The following is a 15,884-nucleotide window of genomic DNA, read 5'->3' on the forward strand; positions in this document are numbered from 1 at the left end:
GGGTGCTGCTGTTCTTTAAACCCATTTAATTAGTGCCGTCGATACTATAATCTCCTCTATATGTCTTTTTTGTTATAACGAACTGAATGCCATTTTTAAATAGGGTGAGTGTAGCAGGTTTAAAACAACAGCATTTGGTGTTATGGCTCATTGTGGAGGATGTTATGACACCTTTAACAAGTGAAATGACAAAGTAACAAGAAAACATTTGAGCAGGTTGCCTGGAGCCCCCGATAAAGAGCGGTGCTATTTCAATGGCTGTTTAGCATAACAGTGAGGACCAGAGTGTGCGTGTTAGCGTGTGTGAGACGGAGTGAGCGCGCATGTGTGTACACATGTTGTCTTTTTCAACTAACTATGAAGGCCTGACCACTTGAGCGGGTGGAGAGGGGAGATATGTGCCATGCGTGCCCATCTAGGGTTGACGGAGGTGGGGCGGGAGGTTGGGGAGTGTGGGCTGGTTGGCTGGCTGTGTGGATGGATGTGTATAAGTGCATGTAGGAGCTGAGTCTCTGAGGACACGGGCCATGCTAGTAGATGTACAAAGGAAGATTATTTGACTCTGAATAACGCCACTTGGCATAATGTGACAAAAACAACTTGACATGAAGGATAAGTTTCATTTCGGTTCAGGCGCAGAGAGAGAGAGCAAGAAAAGAGGTGGAAAAACAAGAAAGGAAAATGGAGAAATGGAATGAGAGGGTAGGAAAGACAAGGCAGATGGGATCTTTTCCTTGTTTGCATTCGAGGAAATGAACGCAAATGCACAATGCAGATGGAAAAGAAGCGACACCATCTCATTCCAAGCTAATGAACAAAGAAACGAACACAGGATCTTTTCAGACACCCTCCAGGAGGGGAGAAAGAAGTAAAGTAAAACCAGGACAAGCTAGCATACAGCAGCAGATTCAAGCAGCCTTTTTGTAGGACACTCAAAAAACCAGAGCTCATATGTTTCAAGCATCTCATAGTAAGACTACTGATCCCGGGTCAGTGAAAGTCAACGACGAACCATGATCAGGATTCTTACTTGAATTGTTCACATATGATACGAGGAGCTATATTCACAAAGCTTTTCAGAGCGGGAGTGCTGTTTTCAGATCAGTTTGTCCTGAGTTTGCAAGGAGCGGCGTCAAGCAAACAGACAGGAAATTTGATCCCAGATCGGTGCTCCCGTTCTGGCTTTCTTTCTGAATATAAACACAAGTCTTTAGCCACACAATGCAAACACACCTCTCCAACAACACACACTTAACAAACTGGTCTACAGACAGCACAAAAGGATTATAACCAACATGATGGCCCTGGCCATCTCTTAAGACAGTGTTCTCCATTGTGTGCCCTCCCCTTCAGTGTTACTTATTCAACTCCTCTTTCTTGCCCTCAGTGTTTTCCCTCATTCTTTCCTTTTCTTTAAGCCTTCAGCACAATAAGCTCAAGGTTTGGAGGGCTTCTCTCTATTTGGATCTCCTTAGTGGGAGATTTACTCCGGAAATAGGGCACCCCCCGCCCCAACTATCAGCTAAAATGAACAAAACAATATCCATCACACTCTGATGGTTTTAGCATGTCCAATTGGTTTGGTTTCCATAGAAGCCCTAAGAGGGCATGCATTATTTTTTTCTCCCATTTTCATGATCTTGACATAACAAAAGTTGCTTTCTCAGCGACAATGAGAAAAAAGGGACATTGTAATGGCAATATTTCTTTTTAATCTCCAAACAAAGAAGAAAATGTGTAAATAAACTTTACTTCAAGATTTTGAGTAAATATCTCTCACATCATATGTACACTACCATTTAAAAGTTTGGTCTGTAAGATTTTTTTTAATATTAAAGAAGTCTTATGCTCACCAGGTCTGCATTTGTTACATCAAAAATATTGTAAAAAATATATATAAATATATTTTAATTTTAAATACTGGTTTTCTATTTTAATACATTTTAAAATGTATTTTATTCCTGTGATGCAAAGCTGAATTTTTAGTAGCCATTACTCTAATCTTCAGTGTCCTTCACAAATCATTCTAATATGCTGATTTTTCTTATTATTAATGTTGAAAGCAGGTACATTATAAACATTTATAGACATTATAAATGTCTTTACTGTCTCATTTGATAAATAATCTGAATAAAATATTTCTCTTTTTTGTCTTTTTCTTATTGACCCCAAACTTTTGAACAGAAGTACATGTTGAGATCTTAGAGGGAAAAAAACACATTTGTTATGTCGAGATCTACTCTACTGTTCTCTTCTTTGAACCGCAAGCTATTCTTAACAACTAGAACCTTTAATCAAAGGTCTGCAATAACTTTCATAACATAGCTACGTCTGTGTAGTCATCTGTAGATTCTCAGTCTCTATCTTTGATTGCAGTGTGTTGTAGGTAGCTTGAACTGCTTAAGCTCACATCTGCATGCCCCTTTGTGTGAGACCACATCTTAAGATAATCCTCCTCCAGAATTTTGCACTAGGAATAACGAGCAGAGCAAAGGGAATATTACAGCCAGAACATTCAGGAATGCACACATCACTGCAAACCAGAGAGGAAAGGTTAAGCCAGAGAAAGCAGTGCAAGAGATAAAGTTAGAGTCAGAGGGTAAAAGATAGAGAAATTAAGTGAGAAAGAGAGAGACGCAGATCTCAAAATGTGACTTATCCCTCCTAGCTGGCTGTTATGTCACATTTTGGAGGGCCTCCCCCTTCACAGAGGGAGAAGACAGCCATTACTTACATTAAATAACCTTTCTATATACATCTCCTCATTGACCTTGTCCCGCAAGACATCCTGAGAGTGGCGAACTAATGTCACATAGCTGTCGGCAACATCCATCCCAGGTTTCTGCAGATGAAGGAAAGAAAGAAAGAAAGAAAGAAAGAGATGTTTTACTGCTTAATATAATTTAAATATTAGCATACAACTCAGCTCAAACACAAACCTCATAAGCCCAAACCTTGTGAGCGGCAGCATCCTAAACATCATTGAGCCTGATACGTGACCGATTCAGAACAATCTAGACTCAACTAACTACAACAACAGCTTTTTAATTACACAATTTTCAGTACTGATTGAAATATGTTTTACAATCAACTGTCACTGCAATCTTGGATATGTGTTAAAATGATATCAATGCAAGCATAATCAAGATTCTTACATTTTGAAAAAATAGTTTACCCAAAAATGAAAATGTTGTCCAAGATGTAGATGAGTTTGTTTATTTATCAGAACAGATTTGGGGAAATGTAGCATTATATCACTTTCTCACCAATGGAATGAGAGTCAAAAATGCTGATGAAAACATCACAATAATCCACAAGTAATCCACACAACTCCAGCCCATAACGTCTTGTAAAGTGAAAAGCTGCATGTTTGCAATGAACCAATCCATCAAGATGATTTTAACTTCAAAGCTAAAATATGAGTCATCTATCCATAATATTGTTTTCTCCAATGAAAAAAAAAAATCAGAAGAGAAATATGCACATATCAAGCACTGTTTACAAGCAAAAACAGTTCTAAACAAATATACTGGCGAATTTTGATGTGAGAGGACAACAGGGGATGCACTTCTTCACTGGATGAAGCGATATTATGGATTATGAACTGATATTTTGGCCAGAAGTGACATTATAAAGGTAAAATGTCTAAATAATATGTTATTTAAATCACACCTCACAAGACAGTAATTGATGGACTGGAGTCATGTGGATTACTTGTGGATTATTGTGATGTTTTTATCAGCTGTTTGGACTCTCATTCTGACGGCACCCATTCACTGCAGAGGATCCATTAACAAACAAGTGATGTAATGTTAAATTTTCCATATCTGTTCTGTTGAAAAATCTAAATCATCTACAGGTACATCTTGGATGGTCTTGGAGGGCAAGAAAAATTTTGTTCATTTTTGGGTGAACTATTCCTTTAAAATACTATCAGCAGCTCACTAGGATTCATAATGGAGAATGCAGTGACATTTACCACTGTTCAGTAAGTAATTTCAACTGGAATTTTTGCGATCTGGATTTGCGATCTGGAATTTCACATGAAAACGAAAGATTTTGCATCGGGATCAAGTTGGTCATGCAATTTTGCCACGTTGTCAACCAGAAAACTACATGGTTTGAAAATGACCTCTGTGTGAGCTGTGCTTCATACATTGTTACACTACTGCTACACTCATTTCGCTTACTGCACTGTTCTGAAATCTGTATTGCTATGCCAATCTAACGCTTATGATGATTTTGCTTTGTACAGTAGCAGAAGCTACTGTCTACTGTCAAATTAGCAAATTATATTTCATCTGACAAGCAGACAAAAAAAGTGTTTTCTTTCTCATTTTCTTAGACGTCTAATAGTCAAAACCTGAGGTGTGCAAAATGAGCTGTCACTGTCAAAGTCTGAACAGACCGGCAGGAGAACAATGTTATTTGATTAATACGATTCTATTCAACAAAACAAGTGAAAAATCCACCCAGAGTAAATCTTCTGGGGTGTTCTGCCCCCCTGCTCAGCCTCAGAGGAGAATTAAACACTTCATTTGCCAGCAGGCATATGAAGGTCATCAGAATTGGTAATTGTCAGACGCTGTAAATTGAACTTACTTCACACATCTATGGGTCCTTTCAAAGGGTGCAAATTTTGTGAGACATACTTTTATTTTGTGTATTAAGCAAACAATTACCATGGAAACAGGATTTGCTAACCCTCAGATCATCAGCAGAACGATAAAGATAGAGAGAAAGACAGCGAGAGGACGCTTCCGGCATTCATTGACAGGGTTTTAATTTAAAAGGCCTCGCGTCGTGACCAAATGTGTTGGCAGTTGAAGGAAACTCAGTGATGTGATGCTGAATGCAATGAGTTGGACCCAGCAGCATCTTCACAACGGGCTTTTGTTGCACAACACACACATCACACTGTCTGCTGCAGAGGGGAGAGCTTCACAGAGAAAACTCTCTCCCACATACATATGAATGGCCATTTGGGGCTAAGAGATGGCCATCTGCACAGCAGGCCATGGTAATTATTAGACGTATCTTAAAGCTGTTACAAATCTTCTGATAACAAAGTGTAACTTACTATTAATGAATTATCCAAACTAATATGCTTCTACTACTGAGGTTTCATGTCTACAAGAAACAAAAGTAAGAAACATAAGTTGATTTAATATGTAAGAGCAGGTGCGGCCAGTTGTAAATTTTATGTGCGAGGCTTCCGGTCTCATCCACTTCCAGCGATTTTTAGCTGTACAAAACAGCATTTTTTCCTGTATGATATTGCAAACTAGTTTGTCTTACCATCTTATTTTAATGTATTATCTTAATTATGAACACACTGGTTTGTAGTGCAAACAGTTTTACCATTTACTGCACTTTGTTATTCTTCTCGCTATTTCCCTACAGCGACTAATGAACTGAAAGTCTTGCACATTCACAGAAAATTGCTTACTTTCACACTGAAAAATAAGGTGGATAAACAATTAACTGTTTGATTGATAAATCAAATGAGCATCAGTAAAAAATCCTGTTGTCACTTACAGGTACGTCCACATATTTTGAAGCAGCTTTTACCTATAAAATAAAAGGGACATAAAAATTAAAATTAAAATAATAATTTAAATGAAAGATAACACATCTTTAGAAGATGGCTAATTTTTAATATAAGAATAAATTGAAATAATGCATTTTGAGTGAAAACATCTTGTGCTAAAGTAAAAGATTTTTTATTAAAATTGTCTGAGATTGTTAATAAATTAAGCCACTATTTGTTCTTACTGTAAATGACAGGAAGGAGGAAAAAAGTGTGCCTTCATCATAACGTGACAACTTTGCCAGAACACTCTCTAGGATCACAACAAACTGTAAAACAAAAATAAAAAATAGAACATACTGTCTTTTTAAAAATGCAAAATTATCATAATTGATCATTATTTTCATGCTATGAATTTCAAGAGATTTAATAATGAACAGAAAAGAAGAAACAGTATGATTTAGAAAATTAATGTCTGCTTTTACTGTTTTACTTATCTTTTTGAATAAAGCAATTGTATGTAGATATCAAAACATAACTTAGGAATATTGTTTTCCTTAAATGCTACCTTTGCCACGAGTAAAGTAATCATTTCTTTCACCATCTCCTCGATGAGATTGTCTATTTGCGAGTGGTACTGTCTCTGGAAAAGAAAGACATAATGAGCAGAAATCACAACAAGCTTTCTTGAGCTGTTTGGTGGTTTTCACCTGGGATAATCTGTGCAAACTCAAAATCCCTTTGTCTCCATTTACCCCATATGAAATACGTCTGGGTAATTAATTCAGTTCAGATCATTACCTGTCTCAAGATGCTACGGATATGAGATGTCTCACTTCTAGCACATGTATATTCAGAAGCAGCTATCACATATGGTAATACAATCAAAACAATTTAAGTGTCACAGGACTGGGGGAAACTGCTAGGATTGCTAATTATACCTTTGGGACATAAAGGTGAGAATTCAATTGAATTGTTAGCCACACTTACCCATTCTCTAACAAACTTTCACAAGATTGAGAAAAGGGATGAAAAGAAAGATACAGCAGACAAGGTGACAGTGACAATTAGAGAGCAACAGAGAGAAAAAGAAAATGTCTCATTCCAGCACAGAGTCAAATTAAATTAAAATTCAGAAATGACGGAAAGTTGCCATGCTGGTGAATCATTCAGATCTACAGCAGTAAATGCATTTAAATGATATATTTACAATCATAGAGAATAAAAACAATGTTCAATTCACATATACCTGCTGTATATATTGTAGGCTGGTGCATATGATGTATACATGCAATTCAAAACACTACAGAATAATGGATTTTACAATGTAAATTGATATTCAATCTAAGATGTATGCAGATCAGCACATTATGAGGGTGTTGTACTTGAAAAATTGTGGCAGAGAAAGTGCATGTTTGCAATGATGAGAAAGATAGAGAACACGAGAAGTGTATAAGGATGTAAGTGAGAACAGAAAGATACATTTGTTAGTGTTGTCTACCTCTTGGCTGAGCTCCATGGCACATAGTTTGGCCGATTGGGCCTTGGCGTCCACCATGACGTTGAACATGGTGCATATGGACTGGGGGACACGGAAGTCTGTAGTGCGTGGACTCTTCTGCAACTTCACCTCAAAGGCTGCTCTGGTTCTGAAACAACACAAGGGACATCGAATTCTGATTGGTTGCTTTGGTCATTTAGAATGGTGTAGGATTGTCAAAAAGTCAGGAAACAAGACTAAATATATGTGACTATTTAAGAGTTTCAGAATAAAAATTTCCTGATAATTTACTCACCCCCATGTCATCCAAGATGTTCATGTCTTTCTTCAGTCGAATAGAAATGAAGGTTTTTAAGGAAAACTTTCCAGGATTTTTCTGAGGAATAAGGGTCTTATGTAGCAAAATGATCTGTCATTTTCTAAAAAAAAATTACAAAATATATATTTTCAATATATATTTGACTGTTCAGTCATGAAACTCTAGATGGCACATTCTGACGAGGTGTTAACGTAACTGATGATATTCAGAGAGTTAAAACCACTTAAACTCTGCGGACCCGGATACGGGTCCAAAATCACGTTAAAAAATGTTTATGCTTCATTTACATAGGATTGCGCAATAGACGCGCTTCTGGCAAACACGCGCTCCCCATATCAAAAGCGTTCTCAGCCAGCGCGTCTGATGTTATAGAGATCTGCGTTCGGTTGTGGACTGCAATTGGTCAGATTACATGTCTCTCAACTCAGCGGCCATTTCAGAGCCGTGAAATTTGACACCTCTGTGTCACTAGAGGGGGGAGAGGGGGGTCTTCACATCCGGGAATGTACGCTGTACATTGGGGGCTGTAGTTTGTGGACTCTGTGTTTTGAAGGCGAGTTTCCCTCACGGAAAGGGTACTGCACATGCGGCTCGGATAATATCAATCTATGATAATCATATTACAAGTTATATATGGTGAAGAATGTTCAGCGGTGCCATGGAGAGGAATGAATGCGCGTCTGGTAAGGCTTTATGAGCATGTTTTTGAGCCGTTTTTGATATTTTAATCATTGTTTTGAAACGTAAAAGCACAGCTAGCAATCTGATACACTGTTTATTGACAGAAAAGTACAGTACATTATGCATTTCAGTGAAAGCCTGTTTTTGCAAAGGAAACTCACAATGACACATTTCGATGCAGAGATAGACATTCTGACTCGCTTCACAAATAATGTAGTAACTCCTGTTTAGAAGCTGTTATTTGAAAGATTCTTTTTTTCTGGTACTTTTTGGCATCTAGTGGCATCAAACAAAGTAAACTGCAGAGAGCTGGACCTAATAGAACCTGAATTACAGAATTAAAAAAAAAATAATTTATTTTAAAACTCCAAAAGCGCCTATGCTTTTTTGTGTTTATTGTAATATTTGAAAAATATATAATGTTATTTATAAAGAATTACACTCATATTTTGTAGTTCAAAGGGTTTTCTTTACAATGAAACCATTTTTTTTCATTTCCTCCATTGTATGTGTGTAGGGTAAACATTACCCCAGAGAATAAGTGGTTTTAAACGACTTGGCACAAGCTGATTGGTTCATGCTGCATATGCAGCCAATGAGCTTACTGCCTTGCAGCAATGACCAACAGCAGCAGCAATTCCGCCAAGACCAAATACATTAACATTGTCATATCCATCACCATGCTAAAATGTTCAGAGAGTTGTCATGATTGAAATACTTTTTAACTACAAATGCTCATCTTGCACTAGCTCGACCCTCGTGCATTACGTAGTCACGTTGGAAAGAAATATAAAGAGGTATATAAAATGTATAGAAATTTTTTTTTTTTTTTTTTTTTTTATAAAAAAAATGGCAGATCGTTTTGCAAGATAAGACTCTTATTCCTCGGATGGGATTGTGTAGAGCCCTTTGAAGTTGCACTGAAACTGAAACACTGAATTTGGACCTTCAACCCATTGGCCACCATTGAAGTTGGCCATCATGGAGAAAAATCCTGGAATGTTTTCCTCAAAAACCTTAATTTCTTTTCAGCGGAAGAAAGAAAGACATGAACATCTTGGATGATATGGGGGTGAGTAAATTATCAGGAAATTTTCATTCTGGAAGTGAACTTGTCCTTTAAACTCTCATTAGCAACTGGCATTCTAAGTAGTACAGTAGATATAGGCAAACTATATATTTGGTTGAACTGTAACGTATGAGATGACTGAGAGGCAGCAAAGGATCTAAATAAATACATAAACAAAACACACAAATTAGTGTTTTATGTTCCACATTTTTAGCATAATAAAACTTCTTTGTGTAGATTGGAAAAGGAAAAGGGGTGGATTATTTTACTTGTTACTGAATCAGCAAATTACCATGACATTACATACAACAGTTTCTTAAAGCACTTCAAATCACGTCTTCACTCACAGCAAGAATGACAAAGAGTTTATTACGATTTAAGAGTGACTGGAAGAATGCAGCTAAGAAGACGTCCTGCTTGACATCCCCAAAACAAGTAAAAGGATTACAAATGTGGGCCTGCATACTGAAAATCAGCCAGCCCTTTTTCTGTTATTCAAATGGAAAAGCCAGCAGATTTTACAAAAACGACTTCACTGCTTATATGTACTGTCTACTAAAGTGTACTTAAGTGATTACTACTAAGTGAGGATGTAGTCTCTCAATTAATGTGGTGTCATAATAATATTATTAAAAAAATTATGAACAAAATGCTGCTTAAAACAGTTTTGGATAAACCAGCAGGACAAACCAAAACGTGTCTTGAACAAATAAAGTGTCCACTGTCAAAATGCAGCAGTTAAGTCAATTCTATGGCTGTTTATACATTACAGATTGTTTCAAAGCAGCTTCAAACAGGAAAAAGTCATTATTAGCACTGCAAAGTTCATCAAATAACTGTCAACAATGTTTTCAAGTCTCACCTTTTTACACAGGACTCGATCATGTCACTGGACATGAGTTTGAGTCGGCTCTCCAAGTGCTTGGCAAACTCTTCTTCTGGCCAGTGCAGGTCTCTGATGAAAGTCTGCAATGCATCCAGCTTCCAAAACAAGTCTTCTGATGTCCCTGATCCATTACTGCCAACACCAGGACATGTGCAGAGGAGACAGTCAGAGATATACATTCAATTATTTTAATCAAAGCTGTATATCAGGAAGGGAAAGCTCCAAGGTCAGGAAGTAGGAAGGTCAAAGGGCAGGGGGGTGGGGGGTTAAAGAAGACAAAACCTGTTTCAAGTCCACACTCCAGGGTGACACATTCGGTTTAGTTATTTTTACCACTTCCCAATCGTTACAGAGGTGCTCTGATGGCTTCAGAACAACCTAATTGGCGATCGTTCCATGGAAAAAATAAATGGTTAATCCTAAAACAAAATGATAACCAGTCAGGCCTGGGCTGCGTTTCCCAAAAGCATCGTATGCTTAAGTACATCGTAGACCCATTGAAACCAATGGAGCTACAATCAACTTAAGCTTACGATGCTTTTGGGAAACGCAGCCCTGGTTGTTTGAGTACAGGAAAGATAAAACATGCAGAATGATGTCAAAAGAGAATTTCAAGATCACAAGTAAAGGCTGTATGTGTATGAAGTGGCAGGAGAAGCTACAGTCCCAGACTTTCAACTGATCTGACTAAAGGCATAGATCTGTTTGGATGGAGCCAATTTTAAGGCCACATGGTCTGAAGTGAATGAAGAATGGATCATAGAGGAAAACAGACTAACTCTCACTCCATTCCTTACAGCCGCATGTATGAGTCCTCAAACAGCCAGCAGGCCAAGGCATCTTCAGTGGAAAAATATTTTTGGATCAACTGAATCAGAGAGCTTCACACTGAAGCCAGATTTAGTTAGAAGACTCTGTAGGAGCTTTCACACTTGATTCATTTATACTCAATTCTGCTAAAATGGGGTCTCAGACTCAACAGACACTCACATACAGCAGTAGGATATATTTCTACACATCCTTCTACTTCTGTATGCGAGTGTCTGTTGATAAATAAATAAATAAAAGAAAGACTGATACTGACCAACAATCAATAATTAATTGTATCAATATTTTATTTATTTATTCTAACAGTATATTCAATTCAATTCAATATATAATCTTAACACATTTATATATTATGAATTGATTTATATATATATATATATATATATATATATATATAAAGTCAATGGACTCAAATGTTGTTTGGTTCACAAGGCTCCAGTCATTGCAAAATGACTGAAGGAGAAGTATCCAAAGATGTATGTTACCACTGATTAATAGAAAAATACTAAAATAATTTTTCATTAAATTTTTCACTGAAACTGTTGAGCTGATAATAGAATTTGAAATGAAAATGATGAATTAGAAAAATGGGAGTTTTTTACAATACTTTATAACACAACATTTTGCAATTAAAATTTAAAATGAATAAATAAATAAAGAAATAGATACTCTATTAAAATCTACCAAATTAGACCTCAAACAAGAACGTTAAGCCATCGTGTGAAAAACACCAAAAATGACTGCTGTGAGAAACCATGCAGTTTGGGTTTCTCACACAACCAGTCCTTTTAAAGTCTTATATTTGGTTTCTACTGAAAGCAGATGCCTGTTTCTCTGAAGCTTGTATATCACTTCAGAGCATTGTCTGTCACACTGTAGATGAGGGAAACAGGACAGGAGCAAAAGTGGGATGGGGGTGATCTTCCTCAGTATTCCCATCCTGACACCCTAAAACAGGCTACAGCTGGAGTGCTACTACTCTAGGAACCATTACCTATCAAATACAGCAAGAGGAAAGAGAAAGGACAACTGTATCCTGCTCTATTCTAATAGAAAAAGGGAAAGCAGGAAGATGTTGGAAAGATACAAGATGTTAAAGCAGCATTGCTTATTCATGACCAGAAACCAAGAGCATCTAACCATTTGACCATGATATTGTGAATAATTTTGTTAAAGGTGAAGCGTGTCATTTCTGTGCTACATGCGGCATCAAACAAAACTGCAATCTTTTTGTTTTAGTGGCTGAAATTAACAACTTTGGCTCAGCCAATGGCATGAGTTTGGGACAGGGCTGAACAAAGATGTCTGAAATTGCTTTTATGTTCGCTTGACATTTATGTGTCCACACAGAAAACATTAGAACCATCCATACAAAATACCTTGGCAATCAAGCAACAATATTTAGCAGTGTTAAAACTTTTCAGAATTAAGAAGAGTCTAACCAACATTTAACAAATTGTCCTAACAAATGTTCCCTTCTAGTTATTTCTGTGATTCTGTTTGGTGCCGCTAGTGCAGAAGTATGACACACTTAAGCTTTAATATGTAGCTAGCAAAACATATATATTTTGTAGTGTGTTATTTGTATCTTCCAACCCTTCAACATGCGTAGGGCTTTTTGGGTTAAAAATTGTTTCCATAATGTGGCCTTAGCCTGAAACATAACATAACTGAAATTTATAAACACTAATTTCTACAAAGTTGAAATAATTTAGTCTGACATGCCAAGACAGATACTAACATTTTGAGGTGGTGTCGTCTAGTTTTGGCAACCTTTGTTGTTTACCCACTATTACACCTTAGAGATGGAATATTTACACCGAGTCTCACTCAGAATGCATAATTATGTCTGTGTGTGCATACATAATTTTTTTCCAACACATGCAGCGCATAAGGTATTTCACTCTCATCTGGAAAGTGGTAATATGCTAAGATTTGGAGTATCGGTTTTTAATTATCATGTCTAAATATAAGCTAAAATTCCCTTGGCGCACCTCTGTCAACTCCCTAAAATCACAAATTCTTAATTCATAGGCAATGTTTATGTAGAAAATTTCCACACATGTAAAGAAAGTAGCTGATTCTGCATGTACAGTTTAAAATTTTTTTTTTTTTTTAATTTTTAAATTACAGTTTTGTAAATTAGATTTTATATTACTACTATAATGTTATCTTCATGTGAGTCAAGATGTAATGCTTCATTACTATGTTTTTCATTTTGTTTTTATGTGCATACTTTGAAATTTGTACTTTGTCAAGCTACAAGCTACTCAAACTTTAATGAAGATGCTCTAAAGTAAGCCTTCTTTAAACTGTTTGTTACACAAGCTGTTAAAAAAGAAGCTTACTTCACTGACATAATATTCATTTTAAACCCAGAAAAAGGGTCTCCAAATTACCAAACTTCTCCTAAGACTAAAATCAGTTAATTAAAATTGTAAATATATAACACACTACCATATGATCCAATAAGAAAAAATAAATAAATACAATTTATCATATTTACCTACAAAAAAAAAATCAATAAGTGAGATTCTGGCCTCTTGCACAGCATCTGTTTATCTAAAGCAGAATTTCAAAGCATCTGTTTGTGTTTATTGCCTTTTATGTGCATTATGACACATGACAATGATCCTAAACATAGTAAATCAACAACAGATTGTGTTAAGCTGTAAAAAAAAATATTTAATTTAGTTGTGAAATTCTTATCGGAAACACATCGAGCGATCTGTGGTTGAACTATTTGGCTCAAAAAAAACAAAAAAAAAAAACAATATATATATATATATATATATATACTGTATATATATATAATGTAAAATGTTAGATGTTCCATAATATCATTTTAGAAATTCTGAAGTCCTCAACTGCAAAGACTTTCCACATGAAAACCTATACCTACAATTGATCTGGGGTGAATTCGAATTGGAATTCAGTATAAAATAAAGACAATATGTTCATGCTAAGGCCACGCATGCATGTATTAGAATCCGGTACAGACTCAGTACACACTCAGTGTCAGATAAACCCGGTATCCAGTTGGGGGTGGAAAAGCTAGGCATTTGCATTGGTGGCAGATTAACTGACACTGGTAGATTTGGTACTTTAGGCATTTGTAGATTCACATTTGGTAGGCTGACACTGGGCAGATTACTTGTTAAACTCCTGTGGAAAAGGGAAAAAAAAAACACAGAAAAAAGAATGCAGTGATGTAGATGCACAAAAGAAAGTGTGGGTGATACAGAAACAGCATTATGTACAGTATGTTTACAGCACAAGATGAAGAATTAATTCAGAGATATGATGGTGTTGTAGAGATGAGAAGTGCACATGAGAAGGAGTGAATCACATCATCACCACTTTGGCTCTGGGTTTTACAAGAAAACACACACTTTTGTTTCTGCTGAAGTGCAGATTGTTGATTCAATTAGCATTAACATTCTTACAGTCACACACTTTGTCTTCCAGTATGTTGCTTTGTCGAGTGATTCCAAGTTATTCTGATGACTGGTATATTTGGGAATCATGTAAGATTGTTTCTCAAGTTCAACAAGCAGGGCTGGTTTGGACTGTAAGAAAATTAGTGCTACTTAAAGAAAAAAAAAAACTTAATCTTGAAAATAATTACTTTTAAGCTGTTAAAAACAAATAGACATGTGCTAAAAAAGATTCAGGAAAAGAAAAAGACACAAAACACATTGTGAAACCTTTTTCAGTCTGTTGGTATCCACTTAGCTGTTTCTGAACACAAGAAGACTGCGGAAGGCCAAGCATGCATTTTTATTTTTTTATAACTGTACTGAATTAACATCTTCATCATAAACGTTTAAAATGAAAACGTGTTTTGCTTACTTGACAGGTTCCCAAGACTCTCGTTCAAATCCTCTGTGTATGGACTGAGCTATGGAGTACTCCATTAGATCCACATACCTCACCACCAGAGGGGCAAACAGGTCTTGCAGGTGCTTATGAAACTTCCCATTACATAGATTATCTGAAACAGCGAAAACGAAAAGTGGGAAAGAGAGAAAGAACTGAATGAATGATTGCTGACATCTAGTAGTAACAGCAGACAATGTGTGACTAAGCAAATCTGAAAAATTAAGGTGGCAAAACATTGAAGTGTTATGGCACTTTCAACAGGATACATGCTAGTAAGGCCTGACAATTTTTGTTAATTTCAGGAGATCAAACTAAATATTATACAAGTGATTTTTGATTTATTTTATTGGTTGCAATTTTTGCAACCCTTTCATTCAAATTTGGGACATGTCTAGATGCTGTTTAAACTCTGACGTTTGGATTGGATCATTTTTAGCAAAAAAAAAAAAAGTAGTAAACACAAAAATAAAATAAAACAACAAAAAAGGCCCAAGTAGTCAGTGGCAAACTTTCTCATTTTTTTTTTAAATGATTTCTTTAGGATCCAGTGACACTGAAGTGAAGAGAATTGAAGACTGAAGAAAGTCTACTGTATTGGTGGAAACATGCATTTTTTAGCATGTAATGACTAAGCATAGTAGTCATAGCATCTCTATTTCTCTCACTTCGCTCTCTCACTATCTCTCTTGTTGTACTCAAGGTCGATCATTCGCAGTAGGAGCCATGTTTGATTGCTTCCCTGATTGCTCTGTTCCAATTAGCCACTTGAGCGGCGGTGGTTGTACACTTGGCTGTGTTTGTCCGCGAGCAAGTGGCCGGGGCAGTGGGGTCTCCCAGGCTCCTCTGTTTTAGACCTCATTAGCAGCATGAATAGCTTCTGCTTTAGCGCCTGTCTGGTGTTAAGGCTGTTTCATGCCTAGCTCAGTGCTACAGTCACAGGACGATAGTGACCTTCCATGCTGAATGTCCTGTTCCACAGATGTAGTGCACGCTGTAGGCTGTCGCTCGATGGTGTTTGTTTGTGTTTGTGTTTATGCAAGTGTGCTTGTGTGTGAGGAGGCCAGAGGGAGGTGATATGTGTCTGTGTTGTAGCGAGGAGTAATATGTGTGTGGGTTTATGGGGAACTACATGGTGCTAGATTGGGTAACTAGATTGTGTTTAACCCTGTTAAGCTTATTGGAACTTTA

The 15,884-nt window shown here is 36.6% G+C and overlaps 1 pseudogene; it reads right to left on the reverse strand.

Moving 5' to 3' along the window:
- Nucleotides 1-15,884, reverse strand: part of LOC107656027 (calcium-dependent secretion activator 1-like) — a 109,832-nt pseudogene that overhangs the window by 10,445 nt on the left and 83,503 nt on the right.

Source organism: Sinocyclocheilus anshuiensis, unplaced genomic scaffold, assembly GCF_001515605.1.
Source record: "Sinocyclocheilus anshuiensis isolate Anshui unplaced genomic scaffold, SAMN03320099.WGS_v1.1 scaffold51, whole genome shotgun sequence".
NCBI classification, from domain to species: Eukaryota; Metazoa; Chordata; class Actinopteri; order Cypriniformes; family Cyprinidae; genus Sinocyclocheilus; species Sinocyclocheilus anshuiensis.